The 18,486-nt window shown below is 42.6% G+C and overlaps 1 pseudogene; it reads right to left on the bottom strand.

Moving 5' to 3' along the window:
* Window positions 1-5,608: 5,608 nt before the first annotated feature.
* The window catches only part of LOC121878899, a 53,246-nt pseudogene continuing 40,368 nt past the window's right edge, over window positions 5,609-18,486 (bottom strand).

Below are 18,486 nucleotides of genomic sequence, written 5' to 3'. Positions count from 1 at the left end.
TATCTATATAACGTCAGCAACGCCCAGCCTCAACACATACCACGTGGAGAGAGTGAACGGCCACACCAAGTACCTAACGCAGGAGACGTACAATTGGCAAGAAGGTAAGGTAGCTTGTGAGGCCCTGGGAGGTCGTCTCGCACTGCCTCCAGACACCACCTACGCGCTCCTCCTTCACCACCTCCTCCAAGAAGACAGTTTCTACGTCGGGATGTGGCGAGTGGATCACCACCAGCACGTGTGGTACAACATGGATGGTCAAGTGGCCACACGTCACCCTCAGTGGGCACCTGTAGAGCCAGATAACCGCCCGGATGAGATTGTTATCTTCCTCAAAGCCGGATATATGAAGGATGGCTTTTGGACATATAAATGGAAGGTCTTATGTGAAATATAATGACTCTCTCTCTCTCTCTCTTCCCCTCTCTCTCTCTCTCTCTCATCTCTCTCTTCTCCTGTAAATTATGTACTAATTATACCGTGTTGATTATACTTAGCATAATTACGTCATTTTGTTTTATGCTCATTATATGAATTACGTTGTGTGAATTATATAGCAAAAATATTATATCGTGGCTTATACCTATTTTTCTAATTATATGACGTGGATTATGCTTGTCTATGGTAATTATATAGTGTACAGTACATTATAATTATCATGCTAATTATAGTGAGAATTATACCTATTATACTAATTATAGTGTAGATTATAGACTTTGTTCATATAGTGTGGATTATGCTTATACGTTAATTATTTTATATATTGTATAATACTCCAAGTTAAAGGAAAGAAAGACTGACAACTCGTAAAGAATAAGTAAAAATTTTTAACTAAAATTGGATGTACATACGAATTAACCTCACTATACTGACATCATAACCTCACTATACTGACATCACAACCTCACTATACTGACAACAACTACCTCACTATACTGACATCACTACCTCACTATACTGATATCACAACCTCACTATACTGACATCACAACCTCACTATACTGACATCACAGCCTCACTATACTGACATCACAGCCTCACTATACTGACATCACAACCTTACTATACTGACAACAACTACCTCACTATACTGACATCACTACCTCACTATACTGATATCACAACCTCACTATACTGACATCACAGCCTCACTATACTGACATCACAGCCTCACTATACTGACATCACAACCTCACTATACTGACAACAACTACCTCACTATACTGACATCACTACCTCACTATACTGATATCACAACCTCACTATACTGACATCACAACCTCACTATACTGACAACAACTACCTCACTATGCTGATATCAACTACCTCACTATACTGACATCACACATCACAACCTCACTATACTGACATCACAGCCTCACTATACTGACATCACAGCCTCACTATACTGACATCACAACCTCACTATACTGACATCACAACCGCACTCTACTGACATCACTACCTCACTATACTGACATCACAACCTCACTATACTGATATCACAACCTCACTATACTGACATCACAACCGCACTATAATGACATCACTACCTCACTATACTGACATCACAACCTCACTATAGTGACATCAACTACCTCACTATACTGACATCACAACCTCACTATACTGACATCAACTACCTCACCATACTACCATCAACTTCCTCACTGTGCAGACATCACAACCTCACTATACTGACATCAACTATCTTACTATACTGACATCACTACCTCACTATACTGACATCACTACCTCACTATACTGACATCACAACCTCACTATATTGACATCAACAACCATACTATACTGACATCACTACCTCACTATACTGACATCAACAACCCCACTATACTGACATCAACTACCTCACCATACTACCATCAACTTCCTCACTATACTGACATCAACTACCTCACCATACTACCATCAACTTCCTCACTATACTGACATCAACTACCTCACCATACTACCATCAACTTCCTCACTATACTGACATCAACTACCTCACCATACTACCATCAACTTCCTCACTATACTGACATCAACTACCTCACCATACTACCATCAACTTCCTCACTATACTGACATCACAACCTCACTATCGACATCATAACTTCACTATACTGACTATTACTATCTCTAAGCAGTAACAGAATACCTCTTGCTACATTTTATTTAACTTTGGTATTCTATAAAACTATCGTATTATCCTTAATAACTACCGTATCACTTCATATAGAAAATGAAACTTCGGTCTGGTCTCGTTATTAATTACGAACCTCTGAGGAGGCCTTTACGAAGTTAGGGGAAGTTGGCGAAATCTAAAACCCATTCTAATTTAAATATGAAACTTCGCTCAGGACTCGAGATTTATCAAACTACCAAAGAATCCCCACTAAGTAGTCAGAGTTTTGAGATGGGAACGCCTGCCAAACAACCGAGAGTTTAGAGTAACGAGTTAAGGCTCTATCTTAAGCCTCGGCCGGTACAGCAAACGATGCCCCAGTTGGATAATTATCCTTCCTTGCCCCTCAAGTCGATGCTCTATCTCCCGGTCACCATCAACGGTTACTCTGCTTAGATGGTTGTCGACTCCGGCACCACCTAAGGTTTTATCCACTATTCTGTCGCCGAAAAACTCGATCTGTTAAGAAAAGTCACTGGTTTTATTGAAACTAATTGGACTTCTTGGGCAGATAAAAAATAACTTGTAACCCTTCTGCAAATACGTGACCTAGAAGTCACACTTAGTAATGGCGAGATCCTTCTTTGTGATGTCGTTATTTTTCCCAAAAAAGTAGATAAAAATTTGGAGAATACCCCGAGACTGTACCTACACTATCATGCTTTACGTCGTTTTCGCATCATCCAGAAGTTTGAGCAACGCGGCGCTAATCTCTACTTCAAGAATTCACGAGTTTTTGGACAAAAGATCAGGACGGTCAAAAGACTAGAAACGGTGTTGAAAAACTGTCTCGAGGCCCATCGAGACATATCGCTTACTGATGTTGCCTCGAACATACTGATAGACACCGGGGCCACCAAAGAATTTTACATCACCCAAAAGTTTATGAATGAAAACGCAGACGCTTATAAAGAAAATGGTTACCCCAAAAGAGTAGAGATTTACATGGGTGACGGCACCTTTGTGTCAGCTCCTGTCACAAGGGCACCCACCTCAAAATACGACTTTATAATAGGCCGCCAGTTATTGTCCAGGTTCAATGCAGCTATCAACTATGCCGCTTAATAAGTTTACCTTGATACCGGGTCCGCTACTTACAAACTATATATGATGGAATTTAACGACCCAGCCTACCTCAAGTGATAAGAAGATATGAAAAAAGATGTACACTGAAGGTGGCAGAGTAACCCAAGATAAAAGTAAAGCCGGCCAACGCTAGGTGTGAAGGACTGACTAGTGTCTAGATATTAGCTTTGAGATTAGAGAATGTTAGACATTTTTAAATATTTATAATAGAAGGTAGATATAAATACATGCTTATATACGTGCAGTCCGGGGGGAGGTAAAATGCTTAGGGGAACCAATCAGCTATTTGTAGTGATAGGCGAGGGGCGTGGCTTGTGGGCCAGCTTAGGGTAAAATCTATATCAAACAAAGAAGTATGTCTGTGTGTATGTCCTCACGAGAATCTCGGAAACTACTTTACCGATCTGTAGTGATGATGGATGGTGTTATATGTAGTGATGATTAGACAATAAAAAAATAACAGTTTAATGCTAAAAAATTATACTTTGCTGTGCCGTTGTAGTGAAAAACATTGTGGAACTTACATACACCGTTAATGAACTATTGATGGAAGAAGAAGTTTTGGGGACTGAACAGTGAGACAATGTGGAGCCTCCCGGAGGGTGGCGTCCTACCGTGGCCTTGCGGCGTTTCTGCTAGTACTATAATATAAGAACGAGTCAGGGAGTGATTACCGATCGCTAACTACCTCCCAATGTAAACAACCAATCAGACTGCACAATACAGGAGGGTTTTTTTTACCTTCGCCCACACTCTTGATTCTAATTTAATACTCCATACATCTATGATCACGTAATCCCAACACAATATAGTTCAAATGCTAAAAATATAAATAATGTCATTGTTTTTGTTTGCTGTCATCTATATAATAAACTGTTTATACCCGAGAGGTGGATAATTATATAGCTGTGGAAATTATAGCATGTTTTGCCTGTTTACCTGGAGAGTGACGTCGAGTTCTTGCAGTATATGTCTGTCCTTGATCTGTCTGTAAATTAATGTTATGAGTGAGAGAGGCTGGAGGTGGTGGTGAAGCACTGCGGCCTATAGTACAGCTGAGGTGCTCCCGCTACTACACTAATATCTATCTCTGTATCAGGATCACGACCATAACCAATGTCCTATTCCTCTAAAGATTATCATCACTTTCAAACTATTTTTCAAGCAGAGAATAGAGTATATATCCCGCCCACACCAGACAACACTGGCCACCACCAACAACACACTCAAACATCTGGAGGGGTTATTATAACACGACTTTTCAAAAACAATTATAATTGGTCGAGGAGGCAGCATAAAATATGGGTGCGGGTTGTCATTGGTTGATTTTCGGGACGTTTCATTTTGTCAGTAGTTCCCGAGACTTAGTTGACATAACGCAAGAGTTTTGCCACCATATGGTGTCAAAATAAGGCCCAGACCGTGTTTACCTTCCATCTGAAGACATCCACCGCTTAGTGTGGTAATATTGTCCCTTCCTCTAACCTTCCCCAGTGGGATTCCGAATCACCTGAGGTTGAATCAGTGAAGCAGGTGAAGGAAGTGTCTTGGTGGTCCAACATCTAGACTATTATTATTATTATTATTATTACTATTATAAGGAAAACTTGGAGGGCTCTCTTCTTGAGTGTCGATGTCTGTTGAAGGATAACTGAGGTAGACTGTGACTATCTTCAGAGCGAGTGTATCCCTGTGTAGACAACCTCAAGGAGTTGACTGGGTTTACTGGGGGACTATACAGCATATGTGATGGCGAACAGACTCAGGATGTGGCGACACGTTCAACAACTGTGTCAGATCCTTGAAGACGCAGCTGAGACACACAGTACTCCACATCACTGTTAACACTATAACTGAAACCCTGTGACAAGTAATTTAGTCTTCAGTGAGATCCTTGATGTGTCGAGTTCTTGGTAGTGAAGGTCTTTCTCGTTGGCTGGTGGAAGTGGTGGAAGGCCCCTGCCAACAGTAGTTTATTTCCACCATTTTCTCTCCTCAAACAATGTACAATAACTAATTCATAGGTTATATAAATTGTTTCGATACATTGTTAACTGTTCGACCTTTGTGTATGGTGGTGCGTTGTCTGCTAGTGTGCCTTACCTCACACTGAAGCCGATCCAGGCCAATAAAAGGGGAAAACATTCAAAATAAAATACATTTATTTCTTCCCAGATATACACAAATGATCTTACTTACACTGCCCTCACCACCTCGACCACCACGCGTGTCTACACATACATACCTTTGTTTTCCTTCAATTATATTACAAATTGAACACAGTAATAGTTCAGTCAGGTCACCATCGTGCTGGACGTAAGACACACACCAGTGTTTATTTTTACATAGTTTTATTAAATTCATGGAACTACATATTTATTTGTATGGGAGTTGCACTTGACCAAAACAATAACATCATTGTCTGCTGTCCTCTGGTGCTCAGTTAAGACCCTCTCATGCCACACACACTATTCCGGTACACCTCAAACTATCACTTCCATTTATCAAACTAAATGGAAGTGACTTGAATAAATTTTTTACTTTTATTCTGAGAAACATACAATTGATGACAAGATATACAGAGGTTTTATACCATCTGGGTGTGGCAGGACCCGTACAACAGCAGCCAACACTAAACTATGATAATATTAGCATCATTCTTTATACTCTTGTCCGTATAGATACAATTATTATCCCCAGCCTACGACATCAGAGCAAATTCCAATGAACTAAATTTTAAACAAATATCTTTTTTAATATGAATCACCTACGCTATTCACACACACGGATAAGAGGACTGAGTACATATATATTAATATATATATATATATATATATATATATATATATATATATATATATATATATATATATATATATATATATATATATATATATATATATATATATATATATATATATACTTCAGCCGTGACACCAGCTATGGGAACCTCTTAGGGCGGACCTGGAGTCGAGGTGAGCGCGGCAGACACTAGGCGTCTCCCTCCCGCCACTGCACCAGCCGCCACCTCCTGTACCAACTAAGCTTTACAAGAAGTCGCTTCCCGGGATGAAATTTCAGCAAAAAAAAATAATAATTCATTATATATATTTTTTTCATTAGGGTGATAATGTAGGAAGACGACGGTAGAGGGAGACTGACTCACTATAACTGATATTGATGGTGGCTAGAGGGAGCTACACACACTGTACTACACACACACACTGTACTACACGCACACTGTACTACACACACACTGTACTACACACACACTGTACTACACACACACTGTACTACACTCTACACGCACACACTGGCTGGGAGAGTCGTGGATATGGTTCACCAGTATTGTTTTTATTTACTTAAGTATTCTAACACAATTATCAGGAAAATAGACAAATTATAATAATGTCAGGACTTAAAAAGCTAACATATAAATATATACCATGTAACCATACCTCTTATTTCGGGGTTCTGGCTAAATAACTTAATACATAACAATAATAATAACAACTTAATATATAATAACAATAATAATAACTATTCTCTAATTTTATTGATAATAATTATCAACTTCACAAGCAGGTGAACCAAAGTAAAGAATAATTTGGTATCAGGGAGAGAACATCTTGTGTGGTAGAGCTCGTGTGGTAGAGCTCGTGTGGTAGAGCTCGTGTGGTACAGCTCGTGTGGTACAGCTCGTGTGGTAGAGCTCGTGTGGTAGAGCTCGTGTGGTAGAGCTCGTGTGGTAGAGCTCGTGTGGTAGTTTGTGTGGTACAGCTCGTTTGGTACAGTTTGTGTGGTAGAGCCAGCGAGTTTAGGTGTGTATGTAGAGCAAGGGGTCCAGTAGAGATGGTCAACACGGCTGGCTGGCTCACCTCACGTTACAGCTACTGAGTTACTGCTCGTGGCTGGACAGATCTTCCTCCTGAGAACACAAAGTTAGTTTTCAGTGAAGAATAAATAACAGGAAATCATTACGGAATAAGTGAAACATATAACGGACCTATCTTGACATACATAATCCGTTAGATGGGGGGGTTCATATCTAACGGATCCTCGATATAACGGACTTTCATCCCCATCCCGTTAAATAGAGGTTTGACTTTACAGAGTGACTCAATTAGATTTCAATGTTAACTTTAAATCACTTCACTTATACATACAACCAAACTCTTCCACAGCAACACAAAACAACACAACGCAACGCAACACAACACAACACAACGCAACACAACACAACACAACGCAACACAACGCAACGTAACGCAACACAGCACAACGCAGCGCAACACAACACAACGCAACACAACACAACACAACACAACACAACACAACACAACACAACACTATAATCCTTAGATATGTCTTAATAAAGTAGATCACCTGAAGAATCTCACTAGTTTATTTCACCTAAGATTAACCACCCTAATTTGACTGAGCAGAACAGACTGAATGAACAGAGATACAGACAGACAGACAGACGGACAGACAGGAATACAGACAGATGAACAGACGGACAGGCCACAAAAGGCAAGAACGGGTGTGTACAGTAGTTTGGGTCTCGGTCCTCTCTTCATCAACAATACGACAGGTAGCAAGTGGTGGTGTGAGGCTGACAACAACAGTGGGGTCCCCTGTGTTGTGGGAGGAGAGTTTACCCTGGCAGGCGGTAGAGGGCTCCAGGGTACACACTACACTAAGCCATTACGTATATTAAGACAGTGAATTAACGATGTCGATCAATGGGGCGTCAGGAACAAGTTGGTTGGAATCTATGAGTTTATTGGGGTTGTAATGGGTTCTGATTGGTCCATGGCTGTCGGTAGGTGTACGATGATTGGTTCTTTTCTATCATGATGTATGATGATTGGTCCTTCTCTACCATGGTGTTTGTTTATTGGTCGTTGTCTACCATGGGCCCACTACCGTGTCAATGTGGTCGACCAAGAGTGTTATAATGCCACTATGATCCACCAAGATTATCATTATCATTATATACTCCGTAAACAAATCAATAGTCTACATGACAGTGTATGAATCTTAAACAAAACCAAACAATAAACAAAACCCCAGAAAAGAAAGAAAGACGAATAACAAAATACCTGGTCAACACCTGGCACTTCTCAACTTTACCTTACTACTGTTGAGTCATCCAGAATTTGCCAGTGTTGTTTATGTCTAGTTACCTGCCAATGTGTTTACACCAATACAACTACTAATTAATGTCACCACACACACACACACACACACACACACACACACACACACCTGTCATATGTAGTGTCACGTTTGCCAAATCAGGTAAAGGCAGGTGTGCTTGTGTCCTTCCTGACGACTTCACGGTCATAGGGAAAACGGCCTGTGGGTACAAGGTTACGCTGTAGTAGGGTAGAACAGTACCCTAGCACACACACACACACACACACACACACACACACACACACACACACACACACTCTTCAGTAAACAATGCATCAATTTCTTGGTTGGTTAATTGATATTATGTCTTCAAGTTGACGAATTAAATAGAGTCTTTTAATCACACAACTTCTGCATGACGACTAATCTAATCCATTTAATTATCATAGAGGTTTTAGAGTGAAGTATTGTCCACGGTGAAGGTATCTAATCTATTTAATTATTATATTGTGTGCAGCGAAAAATGACGAAAATGATTCCGGGACTTAGAAACCTTCCATATCAGGATAGGTTAAAGAGACTTAACTTGCATTCCCTGGAAAGACGAAGAGTGCGGGGAGATATGATAAAAGTATTTAAGTGGGTGAAAGGAATCAATAAAGGGGATATAGATAAAGTTCTTATAATATCCGAGCAGGATAGGACTCGGAGCAACGGATTCAAGTTGGATAAGTTTAGGTTTAGGAGGGAGATAGGAAGGAACTGGTTCACAAATAGGGTGGTGGACGAGTGGAACAAGCTTGGCAACTTTGTAGTAAGTGCGGGAACTCTGGAAAGTTTCAAAAGGAGGCTAGATAGATTCATGGATGATAGAGAGTGGTAGTAACTCTCGACAGGAGCTGCCATGCACAGGCCAACCGGCCTATTGCAGACTCCTTATTTTCTTATGTTCTTATGTTAACTTACAACTGTGGATGGATTTTAACATTAGTGAAATTAAGTTGTGAATAAGAGGAGGAAGACTCTGGAGGATGATGTGGAAGAGGAGGAAGAAGAGGAGGACGAAGAGAGGGAAGAGAAAGAATAGTGAACAGGGAACTTAAATCTACCCGAGTCTCACCTTAACCCCAGCACATGAGTCTACCTGGGTCTACCTGAGTCTCACCTTAACCCCAGCACATGAGTCTACCTCAGTCTACCTGAGTCTCACCTTAACCCCAGCACATGAGTCTACCTGAGTCTACCCGAGTCTCACCTTAACCCCAGCACATGAGTCTACCTGAGTCTACCCGAGTCTCACCTTAACCCCAGCACATGAGTCTACCTCAGTCTACCCGAGTCTCACCTTAACTGGCACATGGGACTCCTTGAATCTGCCTGAGTCTACACAGGTCTCACCTGGTCGACGGTCCTCTTGCCGAGCGAAGCCTGAGTGAGGGCATTGACCGCTGGTACCTGCCACCCCATGTCTCTCTTACACCGAACCTGGGCCTCAGGGCAGGGGTCCCCGGCCTTTCAGCCCGTGATCCAACTAACCCATCATACACCTCCGTTCCACGGCTGTTGGGGGAGAGAGGCTGTTAGTGTCTCGTTCACGGCTGTTGGGGAGAGAAGGCTGTTATTGTATAAATCCACGGCTGTTGGGGGAGAGAGGCTGTTAGTGTCTCGTTCACGGCTGTTGGGGGAGAGAGGCTGTTAGTGTCTCGTCCACGGCTGTTGGGGGAGAGAGGCTGTTAGTGTCTCGTTCACGGCTGTTGGGGGAGAGAGGCTGTTAGTGTCTCGTTCACGGCTGTTGGGGGAGAGAGGCTGTTAGTGAATGAATGATTAAGCCAAGGTTGGTATATATAGAGCTGACTGATGCAGGTCACCTCAAGTTTCGTCCCTCTTCTTAGTTAAGGAATTAATTACTTATTCTAATTCTTCTTCAGTGTGTGTGTGTGTGTGTGTGTGTGTGTGTGTGTGTGTGTGTGTGTGTCATGTGTGTGTGTGTGTGTGTGTGTGTGTGTGTGTGTGTGTGTGTGTGTGCGTGTGTGTGCTGCGCGCGCGCGTATTGTGTGTGTGTGTGTGTGTGTGTGTGTGTGCGTGTGTGTGTGTGTGTGTGTGTGCGTGTGTGCGCGCGCGCCTGTGTGTGTGTGTGTGTGTGTGCGTGTGTGTGTGTGTGTGTGTGTGTGTGTGTGTGTGTGTGTGTGTGTAGTAATAATAACAGTATTTAACCATCAATATATCTCTATTTACGTATCAATTAATTATATATCTACCACACACATGTTCTGGCAAACACACCTGTAACACACCTGCTACACACAGTCAGATATATTTACCTGTACTCCTAACCTAACCTAATACCCCCTCAGGTAACGTTAAGGTGGTTAATCAACAGGTGGAATAAGCTAGGATGACTAAATCTTTACTTAATCCACCTGTTAATAAGATTTACCCCAATAAAAGTGAAATGAAAAGATTATACAAATTCGCTATACGATTTTCAGAGCCAACAATATCGCCATTACGATATATCGGATGAAAAGGTAAAATTAGTTTGTTTGTTTTTCTTTAAGCGATTTGACGGACGAGAGGACTTGAAGCAGGAGGAAATACTGTATGGGGTGAAAGTGCCTGTCACGACCATTGACCAGCCACTACCACTACCACTATTACTACCACTACTACTACCACTACTACTACCACTATTGACCACCACTACCACTACCACTATTACTACCACTACTACTACCACTATTGACCACCACTACCACTACCACTATTACTACCACTACTACTACCACTACCACTATTACTACCACTACCACTACCACTACTACTACCACCATTGACCAGCCACTACCACTACCACTATTGACCACCACCACCACCACCACCACCACCACCACCACCATCACCACCAACAACAACAAACAAACAGAGTGCCATAGACAACCATCACTATATACCCCCACCACAGCAAAGTGAATAATGATCTACCTGTGTTACCCATCAAGACGTCTTCATTTTCCTCCCAGGTTAATTAAGGCTGACAGCTCCTCAGGTGGACAATAATGACAATGTAATTATCATATGAGTTGATTAGGGAGTGTTAATTATTTTTTTTTGGGGGGGAAGCTCCTAATGATTAACCACCCTGATGGTATGATGAGGTTAGGTTAGGTTAGGTTAGGTTAGGCTTCATTGCAGATTTAAGTGTTTGTATGCACCCAACTCCAATCTTTCCCTAACCTCCCTCCCCCCCCCAACACTCTTCTGTATTCCTGATAACTCAATTTCATTTTTTCTTCCACACACCCCCTTCCACACCCCCCTCCACACTCCCCCTTCCACACTCCCCTTCCACACTCCCCTTCCACACTCCCCTTCCACACTCCCCTTCCACACTCCCCCTAAACTCTCATTCCTCTTTTTCTCCTCTTCTTTAGCCTTCCCCTCCCTTCCTCTCATCACCCCTCTTCCTCCTCTTCCACCAACATCTTCCTTTCCCTTTTACCCTCTTTCTAATACCTTCTCTCCCCTCCTTCCCTCCTCCTTCCTTCCTTCCCTCACCTTACTTCGAGTCTCTCACCTTGGAGGGAGGTGGAGAGGAGGGGTGGAGGGAGGTGGAGAGGAGAGGTGGAGGGAGGTGGAGAGGAGGGGTGGAGGGAGGTGGAGAGGAGGGGTGGAGGGAAGTGGAGAGGAGTGGTGGAGGGAGAAGATGAAATTGAAGTGGGTAGGAGCCTTGAGAGAGAGAGAGAGAGAGAGAGAGAGAGAGAGAGAGAGAGAGAGAGAGAGAGAGAGAGAGAGTTATGGTGGCGTGCATTAACTCGTGATGCTAATATTGTACCAAATGAACCTGTGAAAAATCTCGTTCATCTCCGCCACATTCAAAAATCTCTCTGCCGGCTAACCAATTACCGGGGGCTATTAACACCAGAAGCGCACCTGTTACTGATGTCCCACTCCATAACACCTGTCCCACCTGTTAACACCTTCCTGTAGCACACTTGTTAACACTCTGTCCCACTCTGTTAACACCTGTCCCATCTGTCAACACCTGTCTCACCTAGCCCACCTGGCCCCACCTGTTAACACCTGTCTCATCTGTGCCACCTGCCCCACCTGCTAACACCTGTCAACACCTGCCGCACCTGTTAACACCTTGTCAACACTCTGTCCTATCTGTTAACACCTGTCAACACCTGTCTCATTCCAGCAACACCTGCCCCCACCTGTTAACACTCACCTCCTAGGTAAAAAAACTTGGAGGCCAACAAAAATCCTGTGATAAACTCACATGAACGCGGAGATATATGTGGTGGGAGATGGTAGGGTGGGGTGGGGGTGGGGGGGTATTAGAGAGGATTATTTTTTATACACTTTCTCTCACTCTGTTTTCATTTTTTCTCTCTCTCTCTTCATTCTGTCTGTCTTGTGTCTCTTCCTCCACACTACACTCAGGAACAGAAACTTAACACAACACTAATCACCTCTCGTGTATTACCTGCCTCTATCTTCCTTCATCTCTAATTTCTTTCCTTCTAATCTCACTAATTACGTCTCAGGTAAGCACCCAGCACCCAGCACAGGAGTAAGAGCGGTGTGCATTACCAAACACAGAACGTGAGGCAAATTATGAGTGAGGGATTTTACACTAATGCTGCTGGTATTTTTCCCTGCCATGGATTGTAGATTATTTTTCTTCTTCTCCTTGAGTGTGTGTGGATGTATGTGTGGGTGTAGGGGGTGTGGATAGAGGAGTGTAGGTGTGGGTCGTGATGTGGATAGGTGGTTTAACAGTAAGTGTATGTATGCGTGTGTTAGAGATGTTTTATAGGTCTTACACATCATCAGACACACTTCCACCTAACACTAGACATCGCCAAAAATGTCCTCTAAGATGCTCAACACTCTGACAGCGGGGCTCAGTGTCAAACAGGAACACGCGTCAATAATTAAATTTATTCTTTCACTAAATATACACCAACACACATAACTAGACTGATATAAATTGATTAAAAGGAAACTAATAAAATATAATATTCTCAATAGGTATAAATTTATGACTATTTACTCGCACTGTCTTTGATATTATTAGTTATATATTGGAAGTGAGAATAATATTGTTATCTCACTTTCTCTTGTAAACAAATAGAGAGAGAGAGAGAGAGAGAGAGACAGACAGACAGACACAGAAACAGACAGTCCGAATAGTCAATTTACACCTGTATCTCCCTGCTATGAAAATGAACAGGTATCAATGTGACTTAATTAACACCAGGTATCATGAACTGCACCAACACAAAACAGAGAGGTAGTTAGTGTGCCAATCACTATCCCAACAAGCAACCTGATTGGCTCCCCACCACATATGAACTACCATTGTTTGTCTCGATAGTTTAATAGGTGAAATGGAACTAATATATAATAATAATAATTCACCTGTTGTCTACAAATTATTTTTCAGGTAAGGTTATGGATAAATAGAGGAATTCCTGCCTCTCTCTTCTTACTTCCCTTGTTCTCTCCTCACTAAATATTCTCCCTTTACCCAACACACTTGCTACATTGCCTCTATACATTCTCTTTATCTCTCCTCCTCTTCTTTTATCCTTCTCTCTTCTCATTCCAGCCATTCCATCACTGCAGTACACACCCTCTCCCTGCTAGCCATACCACACGCCAATACTACTCCTACATTACTAAAACATCCAAATAACTCTTTCCTTCCTCTATTTACTTATTTATTATCATATTCTACAATTTCCTCTCCTTAATACATCATCCTTGTTTATTGACGTCATTTACATTACCTAAACAAACCTCTTGACTCAAATAACACGAATTTCTATACATTAATGTTGTATATACAAACAAATACAACTTCTTAACCTCCTCAGCATCAACAGGTTACAATCAGATAAGTAAGAAAGGCCGTATGATTGAGTTGCTTACCATCGTAGTCTTGCGGGGCCGGAACTGCGACAGTCAGCTGGGAGAGGAGGAGGCAACAGCACACGAGACCTACCCAGCACTTGATGACACCCACGCCCATCACCTGAAACACAATAGGTAAGGTTAACTAATTGTCGGTGTGTACAGCGAGGAGACGTAAAGAGATGGACACTGTGGTATTATGGGTATAAATGTCTCGTTGAATCTCCTTAGCTCCCCAGTCTTATATCCCCATCAGACCATCATCACCCCAGCCTTTAACAACATTCTCCCCATCACCCCAGCCTTTAACAACATTCTCCCCATCACCCCAGCCTTTAACAACATTCTCCCCATCACCTCAGCCTTTAACAACATTCTCCCCATCACCTCAGCCTTTAAGAACATTCTCCCCATCACCCCAGCCTCGGAAAACGTTATCTCCCACCAATCCACAATGAACCATCAGTCGTAATCTCCCTAAGCAGAAAATCCCACTTGATAACTCTTGCAGATTTTTCCTCACCTTATTCTTCCGCTTGAAATCGAAACCTTTTGTGTCTTTTTTCCCAATTTTTCGCCATATTGAGGCAGATGGTGGAGGAGGTGTGATGTGGAGAGGCCCTGTACACCTCCACTCACTCATACATCATCTGTGCTTGACGATATAGCAGTGTTGTAGAGGAGTTTATTTTCCTCTAACTACCACTCTCTGCTCTGTACCGCCACTGTAACTGAAACTCTTGAAGAACTGTAACTTATCTGTACCGTCACTGGACCTCTAAGGGATTGTAACTTTTTTCTTCTACCACTGTAACTCATATGGTATACGGGAGGTTATAGTGACGTCACAAGATGGCCGTCCTTTTGTTTACATGTTACGTCACAAGATGGCCGTTCTTTTGTTTACATGTTACGTCACAAGATGGCCGTTCTTTTGTTTACATGTTACGTCACAAGATGGCCGTCCTTTTGTTTACATGTTACGTCACAAAATGCCCGTCCTTTTGTTTACATGTTACGTCACAAGATGGCCGTCCTTTTGTTTACATGCTACGTCACAAGATGGCCGTCCTTTTGTTTACATGTTACGTCACAAGATGGCCGTCCTTTTGTTTACATGTTACGTCACAAGATGGCCGTCCTTTTGTTTACATGTTACGTCACAAGATGGCCGTCCTTTTTGTTCATGTTACGTCACAAGAATGTGCGTCCTTTTGTTTACATGTTACGTCACAAGATGGCCCGTCCTTTTTGTTTACATGTTACGTCACAAGATGGCCGTCCTTTTGTTTACATGTTACGTCACAAGATGGCTGATCATCCTCTCAAACACCTTACTTAACAAACACTACAAACACTTCAAATATACAATTAACTTGATTACATAAGATTCAAGATATCTAGATAAGTTTACAAAATATTATAAACATTAAAAAAAGTATAATATATTTCCGTATATATAATTATTTTGTAGTAAAGATCTACTGCCTGGCGCTAACCTCTCCTACAGCCAGACCAACTTGGGTCCTCTGCCTCGACTGGTACTAACTATGTCTCACGGTAAGACCCGAAGCCTTTATGGGAAAACTATAAAAGTATTAAAACAGTTTGGATGTTTCAATATACTTTTTGGCTGAATAAATGAACAACATCTTCCCACACTCCTCCCTCTCCCTCACACTCCCTCTACCCCTCTCCTCCACCTCACTCCCTCTCCCCTCACACTCCCTCCTCTCACCCCCTCTCCCCCCTTTCTTATTCACTCCATCACAATCACATCAGGGAGGGCAACGGAAGCCATCTCATTAATTAAAGGAATAGAAACAGTGTGAGAGGTGTATCCATACCACAAGAGTTGGGTGTGTGTGTGTGTGTGTGTGTGTGTGTGTGTGTGTGTGTGTGTGTGTGTGTGTGTGTGTGTGTGTGCTACAAAATAATACTACCTCATTGGTTACCGATATTTTGTGGTGGTGGACTTTATTACACACACACACACACACACACACACACACACACACACACACACACACACAGGTCATGTTCATAGAGTTATAGACTGAGAAACAGTATAGATCTGTCTCATCTGAAGGAATATATTATATACACGAGGCATCATTCTTGCTCACTGTGGTGGTGGAGATGTTGGAGGAGTGGTGGAGAGTGACGGCGAGAGTACAGAAAGGTGGAGCAGGGAGGAAGTGGTGGAGCAGGAGGGAGAGAGTGGTGGGCAGGAGGAGAGAGTGGTGGAGCAGGAGGGAGAGTGGTGGGCAGGAGGAGAGAGTGGTGGAGCAGGAGGGGAGAAAGTGGTGGAGGAGGAGAGTGGTGGAGGAGGGAGGAGAGAGTGGTGGAGCGGGAGGGAGAGAGTGGTGGAGAGGAGGGAGAGAGTGGTGGAGGAGGGAGGAGAAAGTGGTGGAGGAGGGAGTGGTGAAGATCGTCCACAACACCTGCAGGAGCCTCACACTCTGGACGATAATCTAGTCACCTCAGACACAGGAACTCGTGGCCTTTGTTGACACTGAGAGCCACTTGAGTCGATGGCGCTACCGGTGTATTGTAAATAGCTTTGTTGTGGGTGCCATCATCCTGAATAGTGCCACACACCTCTTGTCTCCTTACCCCTCCTCCCCTGCTTCTTCCTTCCTTCCTCCTTACCTCCCATCCTCTTCCACCTCCCTTCTACCTTCTCCCTCTTTACCCCTCATCCTCCCTCCCACCTCCCTACCCGTTAGACGAACCATTGTTGTTGTTGGTGTTGTTGTTGTTGTAGGTGGCAGGTAACACGTGCTAAATTATTATTGCCCTTGGTCTTAGCATGAGCACACACCTGGACGTAATGAGAAGGAACACCCACAGGTAGGTTAGGTTATGTTAGGTTAGGTTAGGTTAAGGTGTTCAATCATCAGGTGAAATAATCTGGGGTGTCTAAAGGACTTTACTCTCAATATAACTCGTTACATACATAGATACATACATACATACATACATACATACATACATACATACATACATACATACATACATACACACGCACATAAATCGTCGTCTGGATATCTTCAATGACGTCACATGATTTAAGTAGATGACGTCAGAGTCCACCTTAAATGACCTCGTTTGACCCAGTATATATACAGTAGTTCCCGGTAACTATTGAGACATTATAGAAAAAGATGTTCCCTCATCCTGCGGTAGAAAAAGTAATGAATAGAGGAGATCTTGCCTACAATGAAGAACCGTTTAGTCACGTCGATTACCTTTTGGTTTGAACAATGGTAAGACTCGTTCCTTTGTTGACCTCAGCTGGAAGAATCATATCAAGTTTTACGGTGGTATGACTAACGTTGATACAGCCACACACACACACACACACACAGACACAACAATACAATCATACATGACCACATGACCATATGACCATACAACCAAACAATCACACGACCTCACAGCCATACGACCTCACAACCACACAGGACCACGCAACCATACACGACCATACAACCACACGACCTCATAACCACACAACCACACACAACCACACTGACGTTTATTCGTATGTTAATAAAGTAAATAAGAACAATAGCGGTACATACAGAACGCCTAGAGGAACCTCATTACTCATTCTTTGTTGATATACAGGTGGGCGTGCGTGCCTTTGTCTGTAGCAGGTGTAATTAAGACAATGTTGATATACTATTAATAGGGCGTGGGTTGTGGTGGTGGTGGGAATGTTGGTGGGGTGAAGTGGTAGTGAGGGTATTAGTGGAGGTGGGGGTCGTTGGTGTGGGGTAGAGTTGGTGGGGAAATTCTCATAGACATACGTTTGTTCTTATGTAAATTAATTAATAAGAAAGATGGAGGAGGAGGGAGGAGAGGGGGAGAGAGAGAATACCTCGCCACGACACACCATCAACTAACACCTTACTCCTATATTAACCAGCACAAGGTATATGGCAGGTGACATCTACCGCCCGAACAGACTGGAAAATATCTCAATATCTCAGGTAAGACGTGTTAATTCTCTAATTGGCCAACCACACAAACTCTCTCTCTCTCTCTCTCTCTCTCTCTCTCTCTCTCTCTCTCTTTGTGCGTATTTCTCGTCTTAGTGAAAAAATGGAACAAGTTTTTCGCAACACACAAGTTTTGAGGAG

This window comes from Homarus americanus, unplaced genomic scaffold (genome assembly GCF_018991925.1).
Source record: "Homarus americanus isolate GMGI-L3 unplaced genomic scaffold, GMGI_Hamer_2.0 scaffold24057, whole genome shotgun sequence".
Taxonomy (NCBI): domain Eukaryota; kingdom Metazoa; phylum Arthropoda; class Malacostraca; order Decapoda; family Nephropidae; genus Homarus; species Homarus americanus.
The sequence above is the reverse complement of the archived record's forward strand: the minus strand, read 5'-3'. Positions and strand labels throughout refer to the sequence as shown.